Below are 19,801 nucleotides of genomic sequence, written 5' to 3'. Positions count from 1 at the left end.
GACTGCAACCTCTTAAGAACTGTTTCATTGCATTCATTATTCTTTAATTCACTCACTCCACAAATTTGCTATCATTTGTGTCTGGAGCCAATAAGAACTTTACATCACTGATTATTTGTGTTATCAAGAATGCCTCCTTGCAAGTGGTAACTATTCAAATGGAAATTCTGAGCAGCTAGTTTGCCAGACAAATATTACCTTGTTGAGTTACTTGCTAAATGTTAGTCATATTCCAGATCTTCATTAAAAACTACAATTTGGATGAATAGTCTAAATGTAGATCAGATACAAGACTGCTTTAGAACTTACCCATATGTTCATAGGTAACTACTAGGTTTGTTGCCTTTAAAATCCATTTAAAATTTATCCAGTTTCCCTTTAAAGGTGAGAATCCATCCCTGTACCTTCTGGCTATGTCAACCCTAATATCACAATACACTGCACATTGACCCTCCCCAAAGAAGATTGTGCAGGTGTGTGGAAGTATGCAAACTGTAAGAGTTTTCTTGGAGGAGTAGTCACTGTAAGAGTAAAGCTGACATCCCTCCACCCCCCCGGACAACGGTATATAGTTAATTATAACTAATATGTTTACAGTTACTTATTTGTCTTTATAGCATTTTTTAGTAATTTAAGTGAATAGGTTAGTAATATGACACAATCACAACTACTCATGTGAGGTGATGAATATAAGAAGGTGTCTATCAGTTCTTTCTTTATGTGAATGTCTTGTACATCCAAGGTTCCATAGCATTCCAGCATTGAACTAGTACAAGCTTTCATATGAAATAACACTGCTGTTTTAAAACTCTAAAAAAGTAGAAGACAAAATAGGTAAGATAAAGCTCAAATGTTATCAATTACTACTGCAGTAGGCACTTCTCTAGATTGTCGGGTATAGATAGTCATACACATCTTTACCTTATACAATTACTTCTCTAATTCCTTCAAGCAGCTTTTACTGAATAGGGTAATTTCCATATATCATCATTATTATTGCTGGTCTTGCAAGCTACATTCATGTTACAACAAATAGGTTCATAGGTGCATAGGTTTATACTAGGCTATCTGCCCTAAGGCATTTATAAGCCTAGCCCAATTTTTTGTGGCTTACGCCACCCCTTATATGAAAAAATACTGTGCCCATTAGTTTGTTGTGCCTCTGTCCAGCAGTGACACAGAAATGATTCCCGGGATAAACCTACGATCTCCCATCCACAGGTCAAGATTTCTCTTGAACAGAGCCAGCGAGGTGCTCTGCCTCACATGGATCAGGATTTTATTCCACAGCATAGGGAGTCTCTGAGTGATAAATCTATCCCTCCAGCACGTCCTATTTATATCCGTGCTAAGGTTTAAGTCTCTTGCTCTAGTGGTTTTGGTGGATTTGGATTTTTTGAGGTGGAGCATGTCCATTAATTCCGGGTTGGACATGGCCTTGTATGTCAGGCACATGTCACCTCTGAGCAGACGGTATGCAACTGAATAGAGCTGGAGTTTCTTCAATCTGGCAGCATATGACAGATTTTGGAGTCCCTTTATCCTTTTGGTGAGGAACTTTTGGGGTCTCTCCAATTGCTGCAGATGTCGGGTGAGATACATCCCGAATGGGGCATTGTACTCGATCACTGGTCTGATAAGTGAAGAGTACAGGGGAACAATGACCTCACTAGATCTGGATGTGAATCGCTTCATGATCAGGTGGGCAATGTAGAAGGTCTTTCTAACCACTTTAGCAATGTGAGTGTCAAAAGAAAGGCCACTGTCAACCTGGGTCCCCAGGTCCCTGATAACCTCTTCTGTGCTTAGTGGATTGCCACCTATATGGTAGCTTGGGGTTACCTTGTTTTTCCCAAAGGGTATGACTATACATTTTTTGGCGTTTAACTTCAGGCCATGGCTCTGGCACCAGCTATCTGTTTCTGTGAGTCCCTTCTGAAGGATATCCGTGTCCGATGCACTTTCCACTATGGTGCCCAGTTTGCAGTCGTCTGCAAACTTTATCAGCCAAAGTCCTCCCATGTTGGCCTGTACTTCTGAGAAGTAGATGCCGAACAATAGGGTGCCAAGGACCGAGCCCTGTGGGACACCACTTGTGACCGGCTTGGAGTCTGACATAGCGCCAGCAACTCTAACCCTGTGGGTTCTGTCCTTAAGCCAGTTTGCAACCCATCTTGTGACATATGGGTTTACATTTAAGCTGGTAAGTTTTTCTACAATACCCGAGTGGGGTATTGTGTCAAAGGCCTTTGCAAGGTCAAGGTAGGCTGTATGGACTGCCTTTCCCTCATCAATGGCCTTGGTGACTGTTTCGAAGAAGTCGACCAAGTTCAAAAGGCATGATCTGCCCTTGACAAAGCCAAACTGGGTCGGGTCCAATGTCTGCAAGTCCCCTATATCTTTGTTTATGAGCTCCATTATGATCCTCTCCATAGCTTTGCAGACTAGACTTGTTAAGCTTATGGGGCGGTAATTACCAGGGTCTGTAGAGGCACTGTCTTTGTGGAGTGGGACCACAGTTGCCGTACGCCACTCCTTGGGCACGTATCCTGTGGTAAGGCTGAGATTAAACAGCTGCCTTATGTGCGGGTTTAATTCCTCATTTAGCTCGTGTAGCACACAGCCGGGGACACCATCCGGTCCCATTGATGCTGTGTTTTTAGCTTTAGAGAGAGCAGCTTTCACCTGCGCATTTGAGATGTCTGGGAGGCTACACTCTGCTGGGATAGTTATCTCTCCTTTAGGGGAGAGGGGTGAAGTTTGCACTGAACCTGTCTGCCAGTATGTTGGCAATGTCTGTGGGTTCAGTGATTTTTGTATCATTTTGGACTAATTCTGAGCATATCTGGGAGTTTCCACCCAGGCTCCTAACATAGCTGAAAAAGGCCTTATGATTGTCCTTTGAATCCATGGCAATTTTTCTCTCAAAATTGGCCTTAGTTGATTTTATGAGTGCTCGTATTTTTTTACTAATAATGATCAGGGGTGACTTCCCTTTTATGGATTTTGTTCTATCATGTAATAGCTTTCTCCTCTTATTGTAAAGTTTGTAAATGGCTGGGGTCCACCAGACTGGACGTTTGCCCTTTGTGGAAAGAGTCTTGGTTTTATTTGGGATTGCCTGATCCATGCAGTCCTGGAGGTGTTCATAGAAGGCATTTGTAAGGGCTTCCACAGCTTTGGTTGTGGTTTTCACTGGCTCAGGGGCCTTGAAGGATACCACACCAGTCTTGAGTAGTGTGAAGTTTGCTTTAGAGAAGTTCTTCACTGTGGTCTTTTTTGTTTGGGGTGGAGGCGGGATGTGGATTTCCAGTGAGATTAGTTTATGATCAGATCTTACCAATGAGGGATATACTTCAGGTGTGGAGCATTTTGTCCCCATGTTTGTGATAATGAGATCTAGTATATTTTCTCCTCTCGTGGGAACAGTGACTAGCTGTTCCATGGCATTTGAATTTATGAACTCCAGGAACCGTTGGGCTAGAAAGTTAGGGCTTGAGTAATGTTCCCAGTCTATATTCGGGTAGTTGAAGTCACCCAATATGATGGTGTTTGGAGATACATTTATACCCTCCAGTGTCTTCAGGAAGGCTGTGTGGGGTTCCTGAGTTTGAGAGGGTGGCCTGTAGCATGCTACAATTTGTAGAGCAGTTTTGCCTATGGTTAGTTGCACCTGGATGGTTTCCGAAGCTTCGTGCATTGCCACCAACCTGGAGGTGTGGGTATCCTTTATGAATATGGATACACCCCCTCCTTTTGTGGTGTGGTCCGGGTTTTGGGGCCGGAACGCATGATATGAAGTAAAACCTAATAGTGCCGGGGTGCTCTCAGGAGCCTTGAACCAGGTTTCAGTTACAGCACAGACATCGATGTTCTCCATACTGAGAAGGGCCTCGAGTTATATTATGTTATAGTAAATGTTATAGTATATATTAAATGTTATAGTACTTTATGCTTTCATAGACTTGATCCAGTTATGTTTGGTATGTTGTTGGTGCATCATTAAACCTCTGTAATGAGACACTGTGATACATGATCATCTACTCAAAGCTATGAGTTTATGTTAAAAGTGACAATATCTGCAGATGCTCATGCAGCTGCATGTCTGAGTGTACTTAACCATAACAGTAACTCATTGAGGACAGGTTATTCTACCATCAGCCTATTATTTAAAGGAAATACTGACACAACTCCACGTAACTTGTTAAAACAATAAAATCCACAATACAACGTAAAGCACTTTTTGTCCAGTCAAATGAGTTCAGTTAATTTTGAACATAAGTTATAAGTTGTTTAAGAACATTTCCACAAACACATAAAAATCATAATGGATAAAATACATAAACCTATAATAGCAATAGTAATGCCTAATAACTTAAGTACAACCAAAATCATCTAGTGAGACTTTTCAGCTTCAGAATGCATGAAATTGAAGAGATTTCATTTAACTTATAACTTATGTTCAAAATGGTTAACTGAACTCATTTGTATAGTTTTATGCTATGATTTTTACGCCTATTTTGCTTTTACATTTTCACAACACTTTTGTTGTTATTTTTATATTGGCTTACTGTTTGTAGTCCTGTAGTTCTAACCAGAGACTGCAGTTTCTTAATTGTGTGTGGATATTCTGATTGGTGTATATTGCTATGGGAGGGATTTTGAATGACTTTAAAACAAGCACAGTAATTCCACATTCTTGTCTGAAGAAGTCCGGTCAGTCGACTGGATGAAAAGCACTTTACGTTGTATTGTGGATTTTATTGTTATAACAAGTTACGTGGAGTTGTGTCAGTATTTCCTTTGGATTTACTTGTCGCTTGTTTAAATTTTGAGTTTATCAGCCTATTATTTCCTAAGGAAGCCTCTTAATTTCCTATGTGTCATGGAAGTTTTCTCAGCAATAATTTATATGTCACTGCATTGGTGGAAGATTTCATTAGTCTCAGATTACTACAATAACAGATTGTATTTGTTTCTTAGTCATAAAATTCCCACTCACATTTTATTGTATACAACATATGTTTTCCTTTGGAGGTAAACAATTAGGATGCTATCACATCAATTATTTTATGATATTGCTTTACATTGTATGCAAACTTCATATTTTTTTGCCATATTTAGCTAGAGATATTTGTGTACCGCATCCATCCAGCCTTGTAAAGGAGTTGTGCCTCCAAGAAGTGAAGAGAACACACACTATTTTAGGGTTTGTAAGGAATGCACCTACATCAATGCATTTCATTGCAGGAGTAGCACTGGTATCTACAGAGAAGAAAGCCAGACATTCTCTGGTGATTTCTATGATTTCTTTATATGGTTGTGAGTCTAATTCTTAGTTGGCAGATTGGCTATTTGGGGCATCATCATTTTCAGAAAATGTACTACTATCTTCAGCAGTGAGTTTTTGTCCTGTTGACCTAATAAATGTTTTTCTTATTAAAAGGCTCACTGCCTCTTTTGTAGATTGTACTTCTCTTATTCAATCTCTTTTTCAGTTAATCACTTTCTTGGTAGGAAAAGCTTGTATTGTGCTCTCCTTTGCAGTCTCTTATAACTTACTGCTCTGACTTCAGCACTGCTTTAAAGCCATTGCTCCCCACAATAATCATACCTGTGTATATAAGTTTTGCTTCAATCCCCATCTGTTGTGGTTGGTATCTATAATTCCTTACTGTTTCTGTTGTCTGATGCAAGTCCTCTGAATAATGAGCTATACATTTAATCTGGTATTGCACACAAAATAAGTCTAACTCTCAGGATGCTGAGAAACCTCTTGCTAAATTAAATAAGGAACTTTGGACCTTGCTCAAATCAAACCAAGCCAGATATGAGGTAAAGATAGCCACCCAGCAAAGTATAACTACAAAGTCTTTATGTTACAAATTTCAGAAACAATACCCAGCCCTATGCAGAGATAATAGTAAATGATATTGCATACTTGAATTCAGAGAACAAAACCAATCTACTAGACAACAAATTTAGCTAAATCATCAGCCCCCTCTCCCTCCAATATTCTCAGATTACATACCCACACCATTCCCCAAATCTCCCAAGAAGAAATTCTCAAGGTTGTATCTTAGGGTAAGAACACTAAATTTATTCGGCCGGATAACATACCAGGCTGCCTACTGGTTAGCCTTAAACATGACTTACTGGAGCCCCTACAGAAACTATTCAATATCAGTAGCAAAGCAAGCTTCATGCCAGATGAATGGATGACAACAACAGTCATTCCCTTGCACAGAGGTGGGGGCACCAAGATCCCCTAGATGGCCTTTGTTTCATACCACATAAAGCAAAGAACATATTTTACTATATTCAAATATAATTTGTATAAATGGATGATTAGCCACAAATTCACCCTGAGTTGTGTACCACTGTCCCTCATGGGTAGGGGAAACGTGTAAGAGTCCCAAGATGTCCTTATTCAGGCCATCTCTGCGTTACTTGTATGCAAAAATATAATGGCTCCTTGTTAACTACCCCCCCCCCCCAAATAGTGGTCTTCTTGACTCCAAGAAAATTAGCTTTCTTGTACTGTCAAAGACAACAATAACTTCATCACCCCTAATGTCATCAAGCAAAAAATATATTGGTCTTACTCTAGACCTTTAATTAAGCTTCAGTTCTCACAAAGCCAAAATTGATACTGAAGTGTTATCTCAATTCAAACTGTGCTACAGAATATCTACTTTCTGTTACCAGTTGCATGCACTACCATAGTTTGAATATGGATTGCCTGTGCTTAGCTTATACTCAGCCTACAACAGAAACAAGCTTCACACTAAAACAAAACTGGGGTTTGCAGTGCTCTTAGCAGATTCCAGGAAAGATGTGATGTACTAGAGGAAATCATTTAGTTCTCTCAATTGGTCAGGGCCTCTATTGTTTAAGACATTTCTTTTTTAAATCTTAGAGCTTTGATATTGCCCTTTCCCATTAAAAAGAAAATCATCAATTAGAAAATAACATAAAACCCTAAAAAAGTACTGATGAAGAAAATATTTTACTAGTCTCTTTTGACTGCTAAAAACATTATCACCATCATCTTTACCATGCTTTTCTAAAATGTTCTGTATATAGTTATCCTTTTTTAATGAACTTTGACCACTGTCCTACAAACTGTATCATATCTTATCTGCCTGTTAAAATATACTAGTTATTTGTCAAAATGTTTTTAATATCAAAAATATCCATGGAAAACACCAGTGGCTAGACTAAAGACCATTTTTATTAGCATTAACTGTCTTTCTTGCTTCCTCACTAGAAACATCCCTAATAGTTCATGCAATCAATTTTTTGGAGTAACATCTATTTAAAAAAAAATCATACATTGGATCCCTACAGTTTTCAGGGATTCACTTCAAATAATGACTCATAGCAAGGGTGTCCTTTGTCCCCTTTACTATTTGCATTAGTTATCAAACCCTTAGCTAATAGTATAAGAAGCAATAAAAAACTTGATGAGTTCTCAATTAGCAAGCATTATTACCCTAAAATATACCTTTTGCAGATCATAGTTTGCTAACTAAACATAATGAGGAAACTGGAAGATTTTCAAGAAGTACTGCCGCTAAAATTTAATAATAAAACTGAAACTTTAGTGCTAAATCAATTACTAGATAGTAAGTTTAAAGATAAATATAAATATAATTGGGAAGGAAAACAACTAAAATATTTAGGAATAAAAATTTATCAAGATATGATTAAGATTGTTAATAGTAATTCTGAAAAAAATAATTGAAGAAGTATTACTTCTTAAAAATGAAATGAGTATTTTATTTTACTTTTGAGGACAGATTAGTACTTATTAAAATGTTTATATTACCCAATATTATATACGTATTGCATTCACTATTTTTAATACCTGACAAAAAACTTTTAAAGAAAAATGGAAAAAATGTTAACACCATTCTTATGGTACCCTAAAAAGCCAAGAATTGCTTAAAAAATTCACATAAGCTTATAGGAGTACTGTGGCATACTCTGAATAGAGTCAACTTACACTAGTCAACGGAAAACCATTCAGGAGAAGAGTTTACTAAATTCTTACCAAATATGATAAATTAGAAATATGTAACAATCCTTTCATCTGGACAATAAAATTTACCTTAGAATGAAATTAATTTCAATCTTTACTCTGCATATATAAAATCAATTTAAAACAGTTACAAAATATGTTTTTAAAACTCCATTAAAATCAAAATGGAAATGTTTGTGCTTTCTCATTGCACACAACTCTAAGTTTAAGGAAACTCAGAACAATGTTAAAATTATTTCACTAAAAGGAATGGATTAGTATTATGTTCTGATTGCTTTGAAAAAGGAAAGTCACCACAATATTTAATGAAAAATTATAAGATGGATAAATATGTTAACTAGTTAATATTATCCATCAGTAAAAAAATTAAATGAATTTGTTGATAATATGAGTGAAGAGGAACAGAACACTATTCCCCATTATACGAATATATGAATGCTATAATTGAAAGTAAATTGACCTACAAAGAAAGCTTGTCCAAGTTATATATGTTAATTATAAATAATAATAATAATAATTTTGATACAAAATTCTGGAACTGTTTAGATAGAACTGGTTGAGTTACTCAATAGATGGTAGGAATAAAACTTTTTTACGTAAATCAGTTAGTCAAACTTCTTCAAGTTTATACTGGAAAGGGAAATTTTTTATTTGGAAATATATACATAGACCTGTGGATTTAATAAACTCTGGGCCAGATTTACGAAGGCTTGCATGGCGTCTAAGAGTAGTGTAAGATGGCAGGCAGCCAATTTGTCTGCCGAGCGATCCAGCAACAGCCGGCAGGGGCATGCATGAAAGCTTCTAAAGCTACTCTTGCACGGACAGTGTTATGTTATGCAAATTGCCTCATTTGCTGCTGAAAGCTATACAAATGAGGTAAATGTGCGATCCAGGAAACACTAACCTGTCTGTGGAAAAGTAGTGTTATTTGCAGAAATGTACTCTGTTGGTAATGGAGTACCGTTCTGCAAATAGCTAAACAGAGCTATGACAGCTCCAAATAAAGGATGAATCCAGTTGAGGAAGCATGCCAATGGCCAAATATTAGGCCACTGGCATTTTTATAGGTTGAAAATTAATAAAAAATAATTTTTATTTTTTTTCCCCGATCTCCGATGTTTAAGTATAGCGCAGCACCGCACAAACGTGCGGCGCTTTAAAAACCAGAAAATAATTAAAAAATAGCCAAAATAGGCATGTTTAATAGGTTCATATGTTCATACTAGGCTATCTGCCCTAGGGCATTTACAAGTCTAGCCAGAGTGTGTTTGGCTTTCGCCACCTATTTTAAAATGAATTTTGCTATGCCCTTTTTTGAGGTTAGTATACTGTGCATCTGTCTAACAGTGACACAGGAGTGATACCCGGAGTAAATCTATGATCTCCCATCCACTCATCAAGATTCCTCTTGAAGAGAGTCAATGAGAGACTCTGCCTAACCTGGACTGGGATTTTATTCCAGAGTGAAGGGAGCCTCTGGGTTATGAATCTGTCCCTCCAGCATGTCCTATTTATTTCAGTGCTGAGGTTCAAGTCTCTCGAGCACGTAGCTCGATGGGATTTGGATTTTCTGAGGTGCAGCATGTCCATTAATTCCGGGTGGACATGGCTTTATACGTCAGGCACAGATCGCCTCTGAGCAGGCAGTATGCCACTGAGTAGAGCTGGAGTTTCTTTAACCGGGCAGCATATGGCATCTGTTTGAGCCCTTTGATCCTCTTGGTGAGGTACTTTTGGGGTCTTTCCAGTTGCTGCAGGTTTCTGGTAAGGTACATCCCAAAAGGGGTATTGTACTCAATTATGGGCCTGATGAGGGATGAGTAAAGAGGCACGATGACCTCCCTTGATCTAGATGTGAATCCTTTCATGATTAGGTGGGCTATATAAAATGTTTTTCTAACCACTTTGGCCACGTGGTTGTCAAATGAGAGATTGCTATCAACTTGGGTCCCCAGGTCCCTAATTACTTCTTCCGTACTTAATGGATTACCATCTATGTGGTAATTTGTGGGCACTTTGTTTTTGCCGAAGGGGAAGACTATACACTTTTTGAGGTTTAGCTTGTGGCCATGGCTCTGGCACCAGTTGTCTGCTTCTATGAGGCCCTTTTGTAGGATGCTTGTGTTGGCTGGAGAGTTGATTATGGCGCCCAGTTTGCAGTCATCTGTGAACTTGGTCAGCCACAGTTCTTCCATGTTGGCCTGTACCTCCGAGAAATATATACCGAACAAGAGAGGTCCCAGGACTGAGCCTTGTGGGACGCCACTTGTAACTGGTTTGGAGTCTGACATGGCTCCAGCAATTCTAACCATGTGGGTTCTGTCCTTGAGCCAGTTTGCAACCCATCTAGTGACATATGGGTTTATATTTAAGCTGGTGAGCTTATCTATAATGCCCGAGTGGGGTATTGTATCGAAGGCTTTTGCGAGGCCCAGGTAGGCTGTGTGGACCACCTTCCCCTCGTCAATGGCCTTGGTGACTGTTTCAAAGAAATCAACTAGGTTTAAGAGGCAGGATCTGCCCTTAACAAAGCCAAACTGGGTAGGATCCAGTGTCTGTAGGTCCCCAATATCTTTATTTATGAGGTCCATGATGATCCTTTCCATAGCTTTGCAGACCAAGCTAGTCAGGCTTATGGGGTGATAGTTTCCAGGATCCGTTTCGGCACCACCTTTGTGGAGAGGGAAAACTGTTGCTGTACGCCACTCTTTGGGTACATATCCTGTAGTAAGGCTGAGATTGAACAGTAGTTTTATGTTTGGGTTTAGTTCTTCTTGGAGTTCATGTAGGACGCAGCCCGGGACACCGTCTGGTCCGATTGATGCTGTGTTTTTTGTTTTGGAGAGGGCGGCTCTTACTTGAGCATCTGAGATGTCAGGGGGCAGCACTCTGCTGGGATAGATATTTGCCCTTTTGGTGGGGGGGGGGTTTGCGCTGAACCTGTCAGCTAGGATGTTGGCAATGTCTTTGGGTTCGGTGTATTTTTTGTCATTTTGGACTAATTCTGAGCATATCTGGGAATTCCCACCCAGGTTCCTAACACAACTAAAGAAAGCTTTGTGATTATCCTTAGTGTTATGTGCAATTTCTCTGAAAAGCTGGCCTTAGATGATTTTATGAGTGCCCGTAGTTTTTTGCTAATACTGATCAGAGATACCTTCCCTTTTTGGGATTTTGCTCTATCATGTAGTAGCTTCCTCCTTCTATTGTATAGTTTGTTTATGGCTGGGGTCCACCAGACAGGACGCCTGCCTTTGGAGGATTGGGTCTTGGTTTTGTTTGGGATTGTATGATCCATGCATTTCTGAAGGTGTTCATAGAATGCATTTATAAAGGATTCTGTGGTCTGGGCCATATTTTCCACAGGCCCGGGGCCTTTGAAGGATTCCACCTCGGTTTTGAGGAATGTGAAATTTGCTTTAGGGAAGTTTTCACTGTGGTTTTCTGGGCAGGGGCTGGGGTCGGGATGTGAATATCTAGTGAGATTAGTTTATGGTCTGATCTTACCAGTGAGGGATGCACTTCTGGTCTGGAGCATAGAGTCCCCATGTTGGTGATGATCAGGTCCAGTATGTTTTCCCCTCTTGTGGGAGTGGTAACAAGTTGTTCCATAGCATTTGAGTTTATAAATTCTAGGAACCTTTGGGCTAGGGTGTTAGAGCTAGAGTAATGCTCCCAGTCTATGTTTGGGTGGTTGAAGTCGCCCAATATAATGGTGTTTGGAGAGACCTTCATATTTTCCAGTGTTCTCAGGAAGGCCGAGTGGGGTTCCTGGGTTTGGGAGGGTGGTCTGTAGCAGGCTATAAACTGGAAGGCAGTTTTACCCACTGTTACTTGTACATGGATAGTCTCTGATGCTTCGTGCTGTGCCACCAACCTGGAGGTGTGGGTATCTTTGACGAATATTAATAACCCCCCCTCCTTTTGTGGTTCTGTCCAAGTTTTGGGGCCAAAAAACATGGTATGAGGTATAACCTGGTAGTGCTGGGGTGCTCTCGGGAGCCTTGAACCAGGTTTCTGTTACTGCACAGATATCGATGTTCTCCATGCTAAGGAGAGTTTTGAGTGCATGCATCTTGAGGTTTAGACTTCTGGCATTGAGTAGCATTACTCTTAGTTTCTTATCCCTTGTGATACCTATGGAGGTGGGTTTGTCTTTTGAGCCTTGCCTAAAAAAGGCACTATGGGGGTGGCAAGAGCCTTTGCCAATATCCGAAAACCCAGGGGTGACAGGTGCAAGCTGTCCCTAGCGAAGCATCGTGGCTTGTCGAGCATATCATCCCAGGCTGACAGGCACTGGATCCCCTTTGAATGACACCAATACTTAAGCCAATTGTTGAAATTGATCATCGTGTCTTCAAATTGTGTCATCATTCTTGGTGAGGGTAAGATGCTACTCAAGGTCAGGGTCATACCGGCCTGGGCTACATGTTCAGAGAGCTCCTCTATGTCTCTTTTCATGTAGTCCAGGGAGGTACGTCTCAGGTCATTCACACCAGCATGGACAATGACTGAGTCATATTTGTACTTGCCTTGGAGTGACCTGAGTGCTTGTGTTATGTGACGGATCCTAGTGCCCGACAGGCAGCTCACCGTGACCTTCTCCTTGTTCAGCCTGGAGAGCGGGACGTCAGTGTGCCTGATGATAGAGTCACCTATTACAGGTGTATCAGGTGTGTTGTTTAGCCTTAAGGGCTGTGACTGTTCAGCTCACTGGCTTTGTGAGCTTTGTGTTGCATGTGTTTTGTTTTGGGGTAGCGGTTGCTTGTGTGTCTGCTTTGGAGGTCTCTGTTGCTTAGGCAGATTTTTATTTAGAGCTTCCGAGTATGTTTTTGTGTGTTTATGTGTTTGGTTTGCTGCCGTGGTAGGTCTGTGTGAGACTGGAATTGTAGTGAGTTTGGTTTCCTTCTCCTCCTGACTGGTTACACCAGTACTGAGTTGAGAGAGCTTAGCCTCCAGTTTGGCTATATCGTTGCAACTCTCACATGTGTTGGAATTTGTTCGGAGGAGGAGAGGGTTGTCTGTGTACATGAGGCAGTTGTAACATTGCCTCAAGATTCCCAGATTCACCAGCTGGACCAGAGAGGAGATTGACAACTGACCTTTGGACATGCTAGAATCGTATTGGGAATTCCTTTATAATTGAAAAAAGGGCCAATGGGGAACAAGGTACTCAAGGGGAGTTTGTGAGGGTGTAGTGCTTTTAATTTTTTAGTGTTGACTTATATAATTGCTTTAGTGAGCAAGTGCCAGGCTTTAGAGTAGGAATAGGGTATTTATTATGAGAACTAGATCAGCTCTAAGGGAAAAAGTGAATAGCAGACTTTGTGGAGCCGAGAATGGTTTAAACCCATTTAAGCGGCGTTGCCTGATGCTGCGCTATGGGCAAAATCGCGCAAAGCCACGCTAAAGGGGGTTTTATACAGGGGGGACTAGAAAGAGCTAGAAATTGGCCCAAAACGGCCAATAGACTACCAGATTCTTGTGCTGGGAACACTCCTCCAGGGATAGATAGGCTGCTCTAAGCTCCCCACTTCCACTGGTGAATGAAGAAGTCTCCCTTTATCCAAGAAAGGAAAAGGGCAACACAGGAACTTCCCAAAATGTCCAGAATACAGCAAAGCCTGTATTTGGACTACTCTAGGTCAGGAAAGATGGGAAACAAGGATCATTTTTTTTTGCAACAAACAGCAGGAAAATGCAATAAATATGTAACACAAGCTAGCACACTTGAGTGTGTAGCCTCAACAGGTAAATGCAACAAACAGGGCAAACTTTAAAAGTGCAGGTGCAAAAACAACTTTAAACAGTTTAAAACAGTTCAAGAAGCAGAAATACTTGCAGTTTAGCTAGATCGGACAGTCACCCAGGTAGTAGCAGCAAAAAAAAAAAAACACTTATCAGGTTAGCAGTCACTCTTTTAGCCTCTCTGCTGCTAGCACCACTCTGCAGGACCACAAGGAGCTTGGCTGAGTAGTAACAACTGCAAAAACCATGCCAAAGTGGGTTTTATACAGGGGGACTTGAAAGAGCTAGAAATTGGCCCAAAACGGCCAATAGACTACCAGATTCTTGTGCTGGGAACACTCCTCCAGGGATAGATAGGCTGCTCCAAGCTCCCCACTGCCACTGGTGAACAAAGAAGCCTACCTTTATCCAAGAAAGGAAATGGGCAACATAGGAACTTTCCAAAAGTCCAGAATACAGCAAAGCCTGTATTTGGACTACCCTAGTTCAGGAAAGATGGGAAACAAGGATAATTTTTTTGTTTTTGTTTTTTCTTTTTTGCAACAAACAGCAGGAAAATGCAATAAATATGTAACACAGGCTAGCGCACTTGAGTGTGTAGCCTCAACAGGTAAATGCAACAAACAGGATTTTATAAAAAGATTATTCTGCCATGCAGGTGAATGGCAGGCTGAAGACAACATGGCTACTGAGTAGTGGTTGCTAAGGGGGGAAGCTCAGTTTGAGAGATGTAACCAAGCATTAGTAGGCAATCCTATGCAAATGAGGATAAGGATAGTGAATCCCAATTTTCCCTGGTATGTGAGCCATGCCCCTAGAGTGTAAGTGTAGGAGTAGGGGAGTAGTAGAGTAGAAGATAGGTGACATCATGAGGGGGTATGTCTGAAAGACTGTAAGCTTATTGGAGCAGAGTGGCTTGTGTTTGCCATGAGTTGCTCAGGATTGCAAGAGGCATGTCTACAGTTGTCCTAGCTGAAACCCAGAAACCAAAGGTGTATGCCATGGATCTATCTGAAATTTCTTGCACACGTGCTTACACTGTGTGCATGCGTGTGTGCGCCTGTAAGCCTGTGTAAGCCTGTGTGCACCCGTGTGCACCCGTTTAAGCCTGTGTAAGCCTGTGTGCGCACATGTATGCATGTTTGCGCTTGTTTGCGTGGCGCTGCTCCTTGTGGAAACAGAAAGGGAAAAGGAAGGAAAAGAAGAAGTAGGTAGGAAGTTAACCAAGGAGAACTATCAGAATCCACCAATTATACAGGCAGTAGACTAGCCCAGCCCAGCACTTTAAACTCTGCAAACACCATACCCCATGTTTTTTCTCATGAACTCTGCAACACTGCAGTATACAAAGAGTGAAAACTTAAAAGCTTAAGTCAGACAAAATGTTAGGGGCTGCTATTGCTATCATAAGCCAACATGTGCAAGATGCTCAGGGTGATGATATTGCGAATGCTGGTGAGCAACCCACAGTGAGGAGACGGAGAAGAGTGCACAGACCCAGGGTAAACTACCAGGGGCTACATGAGCTGGAGATAGTGGAGCACTATAGAGTGGACAGAGACCTCCTGCAGCAAATTGTTGAGCTGTGCTGGCCATGCTTCACACACAGAACCAACAGAAGGGAACCCATCCCAGTGGATACCAAGGTATGTGTTGGCCTATGAATACTAGCTACAGGTACCTTCCAGAGACCAACTGGTGATATGATGGGGGTTTCACAGGCATCAGCATCCAGGGTACTGCACCAGTTCCTGGATGCCATGTCACCACATGTCGGTGAGCATGTATATTTCCCCATTTCCTGTGAGGCATTGGCCAGCAATATGCGTCTTTTCCACCAAATAACAGAATACCCTGAGGTAGTGGGTGCAATAGACTGCACTCACATACACATCAAAGCACCACCCAGTGAGCGGGGTAGGGTCTACATCAACCACAAGGTCTTCCCCTCCATCAACTGCCAGGTAGTGTGCAATGCCCAGGGCATAATAATGAATGCGTGTGCTGGCTGCCCTGGAAGCTATCACGATTCCCACATCTGGCATCTGACGCAGCTGTACCAGAGATTTGCCAATGAGGACATCCCTGACAGTCACCTAGTGGGGGATGCTGGATACGCACTGGAGCCGTGGCTGATGACACCCATCAGAAATGCACACACACCCGAACAAGAACAACATAATGAGGCACACGCACAAACAAAAAATATAATCGAGCGTGTGTTTGGGATGCTCAAGTCACAGTTCCGGTGCCTGGACACATCTGGTGGAGCCTTGCAGTACTCACCAACTACATGTACCCAAATTGTCATGGTATGTGCCATGCTACCCAATATGATCCTGTGAAAACCGCTGCAGCAGGAACAGCATGGGGCAGGGCCAAACAGCCCCCCACCATTGCCAAGGCCTGCACAGGCACAGCGTGACTCAGAGGAGGAACAACCTGAGCCTGCCCCAGTAGGCAGAAGGAGGAGTGCCCAGTATGCCTTGGCCTTGGCAAAGAGGCAACGCATAGCACATACACTAACTCAGTAGGATCCCTGGAAATGACACCTCTCTCTGTCTCTCACATACAATAAAAGGGATGCCTAACATGACGCTACCTGTTTTCAAACATGTATAAGGAGTGTACTATGTGCATCCAACATAGGCAGCCCTGCAGCACCACCTGAGGCATGATTGCCCTATTTTAAGCAATATAAAGCTGTGCTAAGCACATTTTACCACTGTTTAGCATATTTAAGCACAATTGCATGGAGCTGCGCACCGCACAAACTAACGCAATGTTGGGCAACGTTGGACAAAGTCAGGCAAAGTCTAGCAAAGTCAGGTAAACACGCTCACACCTGCTTTACTGTTCCTTAACCAGTCAGGTCTGCCCAGCAGGAAAATAAAAAGCAGTGACAGGGCTCGAACTCAGGATACTGTGCACTATAGTCACAGTACTGAACCACAAAGCCAAGTCAGCATTTCACTGGCACAGACACAGCAGGACAATTGTAGACTAATGCAAACACAAACAAATGCTGTACCATGCCCTCTGAACTTCCCATCAGGCCTATGCAGACAGATAACAGCAGGCCAGGCAGTATGATGTGAGTTGAGTAGGCTATGAAGTCACAAACTAATATACGTGAAATTGGAAGCTAAGATCTGTAGTACAGTAGTATGTCTCAAGCCAGTACGATAGGCAACAGTACAGACTGAAATGGAGTACCTGACATAGCAGTGCAGGCCTAGCAAATGTGTGTAAGTGTCAGATGAACCCCTCATCCTATGTACACCAACAGTAACAATCAGGTGTGCCCCCTGGGTAGAAATGTACAAATAATAGCTGTCCCCCCTGTATGTAGAAATGTTGATAAGTCTATGCAAAGTGACTCATGGAAGCCCTGCAGACACAGAGTGCTTCCTGTTGATGTACAACACAAAGGTGAGCCCTGAAGTAAAAATCAACTTGATTTTTCAAACACACATAGTATATATGTCCATACTGGGCATGCTCACACACTCGGGCCATGTCTGAGTACAGCAGTGGGCCACACATGTCTGGCAGTTGCAGTTCTTACCCCAGAAACTTGTCACTATTCACCAATTCTGCCTTGTGTACACAGTTATATGAAAACAGACCCATATAATATATTGGACTCCTGAAAATTCAAAGAAGATCAATAAATCTCCGATCAGTATCTTCAATAAACAATGAGCACTCCTAACATTATCCAATCCATGTTCTGGCCAAAATATTGTCAAAGAGTCCATAGAGAACCATGAAGCTTTCTTTCGCTATGTCATAAATATCAATGTAAACTCATATATGTTCTGAGTCAGTGCAAACTGTAAATGAATACATGTACATGAATGACATTGCCAACATCTTGTCAGACAGGTTCATACATATTTGCCCCCCTCTCACTGACAAAAGGGCCCATTATCATACCTGGAGATTGTGAAAACCCAGAAATCACATATACAATGGTTAAACAGCACTTTCCAAACCTAAAAACACAGCATCTACCGGCTGACATGGTTTCCCTAGCTGTGTCATATGTGAACTCCAAAACAAACAGACCCTGCACCTGAACAGTCTGTTGAGACTCACTCTTTGTACAGGATATGAAACTGTTGAATGCGTTACAGCAATGTTTGGCACACTCCACAAGTGTTGGTGCACAACAGACCATGGGAGCTATTGTTTGATAAGCCTATTAAGCCTGATCTGCAAGGCCATGGAGTCCATCTTGATGGAACTCATAAGCAGAGCTATTGGGAGCCTACAAACACCCAACCCTACCAATTTTGGTTTGGTCAGGGGCAGATCATGGTTCCCAAACCTGCTAGACTGTTTTCAAGGCAGTCACCCAGGACATACATCAATGAAATGAGCTACACACGTCCCACATAGACCTTGAAAAGCCCTTTTCCAACATCCCAGACACATGTCATATCCACAAAATCAACAACCTATGCATAAATATGTATGTCATCTGATGGATTGCCAACTGGGGCACAGATAGATCCCACAAGGTAAGAATTGTGGTCTCCTGTTCAAGCTTGTAACAACTGCTGTCCCCCATGGCTCAGTCCTGGGACCCCTTCTGTCTGGTGTATACTTTCCAGAAATACAGTCAAACACACGAGGGCTATGTTTAGCAAAGTTTGTGGATGACTGCAAAAAAGGTGTCATAATCGGTGTTTGGGACAACAGAGACATCCTTAATAAGGGTCTCAGTCAGACAGATGTGGTGTCAAAATGATGGCCTCGAGCTACAGTCATACAAATACCACATAGGTGCCAACACCCTAAATATGGAAGTGATAATAAGGGATCTATTGACACATATGGATAGTCATCTCTGCTTCCAGAAACACATTCACAAAGTGGTCAGAAAATCATGCTATGTGTTCCCACAGACTGACAAGGTCTTTGCATGTAGGTCAAAGGAGGTTCTCTCTACTCATCAGTCATCAGACCCGTCAGAGAGTACCACAACACACTTGCGATGAATCTGACTAGGCACCTTCAGCAGCTGGAAAGACCACTGAAGTACCTCAACAAGAGGATTACTGGCCTCAAACAGTTGCCCCATGAAACAAGACTGAATTTAACTCAATCTGTACTCTGTTGCATACTGTCTACTCAGGAGATCTCTGCCCAACAGACAGGTCCATGTCCAATGCAGAACTGATGTACATGCACTATCTGAAGTAAACCCAAGCTCACTGTACCACATGCTCTAGGGATATCATCATCACAACATTAAATAGAACATGTTGGAGGGATACACTACTAACTCACAGACGTCCCCTGCTTTACAACAGGCTCCCAACTGACATTAAGCCGAGTCCCTCACTGACACTCTTCCAGAGGAGCCTTGATCAGTGTATGTGAAACTGAACTGTCACACCATGGATCACTTCATCAGCTCTACTACACAGAGGCCTAGGGAACTAACTCCATGGGTGGTGATAGCTGCACACTCTGGCCATACTAATATATGCCTTCAGGCAGATAGCCTATTACCTACCTATGTACCTATAGATTATAGATATATATATATATATATATATATATATATATATATATATATATATATATATATATATATATATATGGGGGAAACAGTATAATAAGCCAAAGATGGATGGGCAGAGATGTGTGTAAGAGGGTGACCATGATAGGGAGCCATCCAGGACTGTCCTACCCAGCACACATCCCGGTGGCACGAAAGACATGAGGTGCACATCTCTCCCACTGTACATAACAGCCACCAGTATCTGTAAGCATTGCAGTGCATGTGGTCCATGTGCCTGCTGTACAACATGACTGTACAATGAAGTACACATCTACTATTTGTAGACATGTACCTGTCACATAGTCTACTACATACCTATGAACCTATCTCCACAAAGGCATATATCAGCCTATGCAAGTTGTGCATCTTTCACCACACCATTGGGTAGTCTCCGAAGGCCTAGTTCTAATACTTAGTACGCTAAGCCCTTT

This window comes from Protopterus annectens, chromosome 1.part0 (assembly GCF_019279795.1).
Source record: "Protopterus annectens isolate FY-2018-M chromosome 1.part0, PAN1.0, whole genome shotgun sequence".
Classification (NCBI taxonomy): domain Eukaryota; kingdom Metazoa; phylum Chordata; order Ceratodontiformes; family Protopteridae; genus Protopterus; species Protopterus annectens.
Note: the sequence above shows the minus strand (reverse complement) of the source record.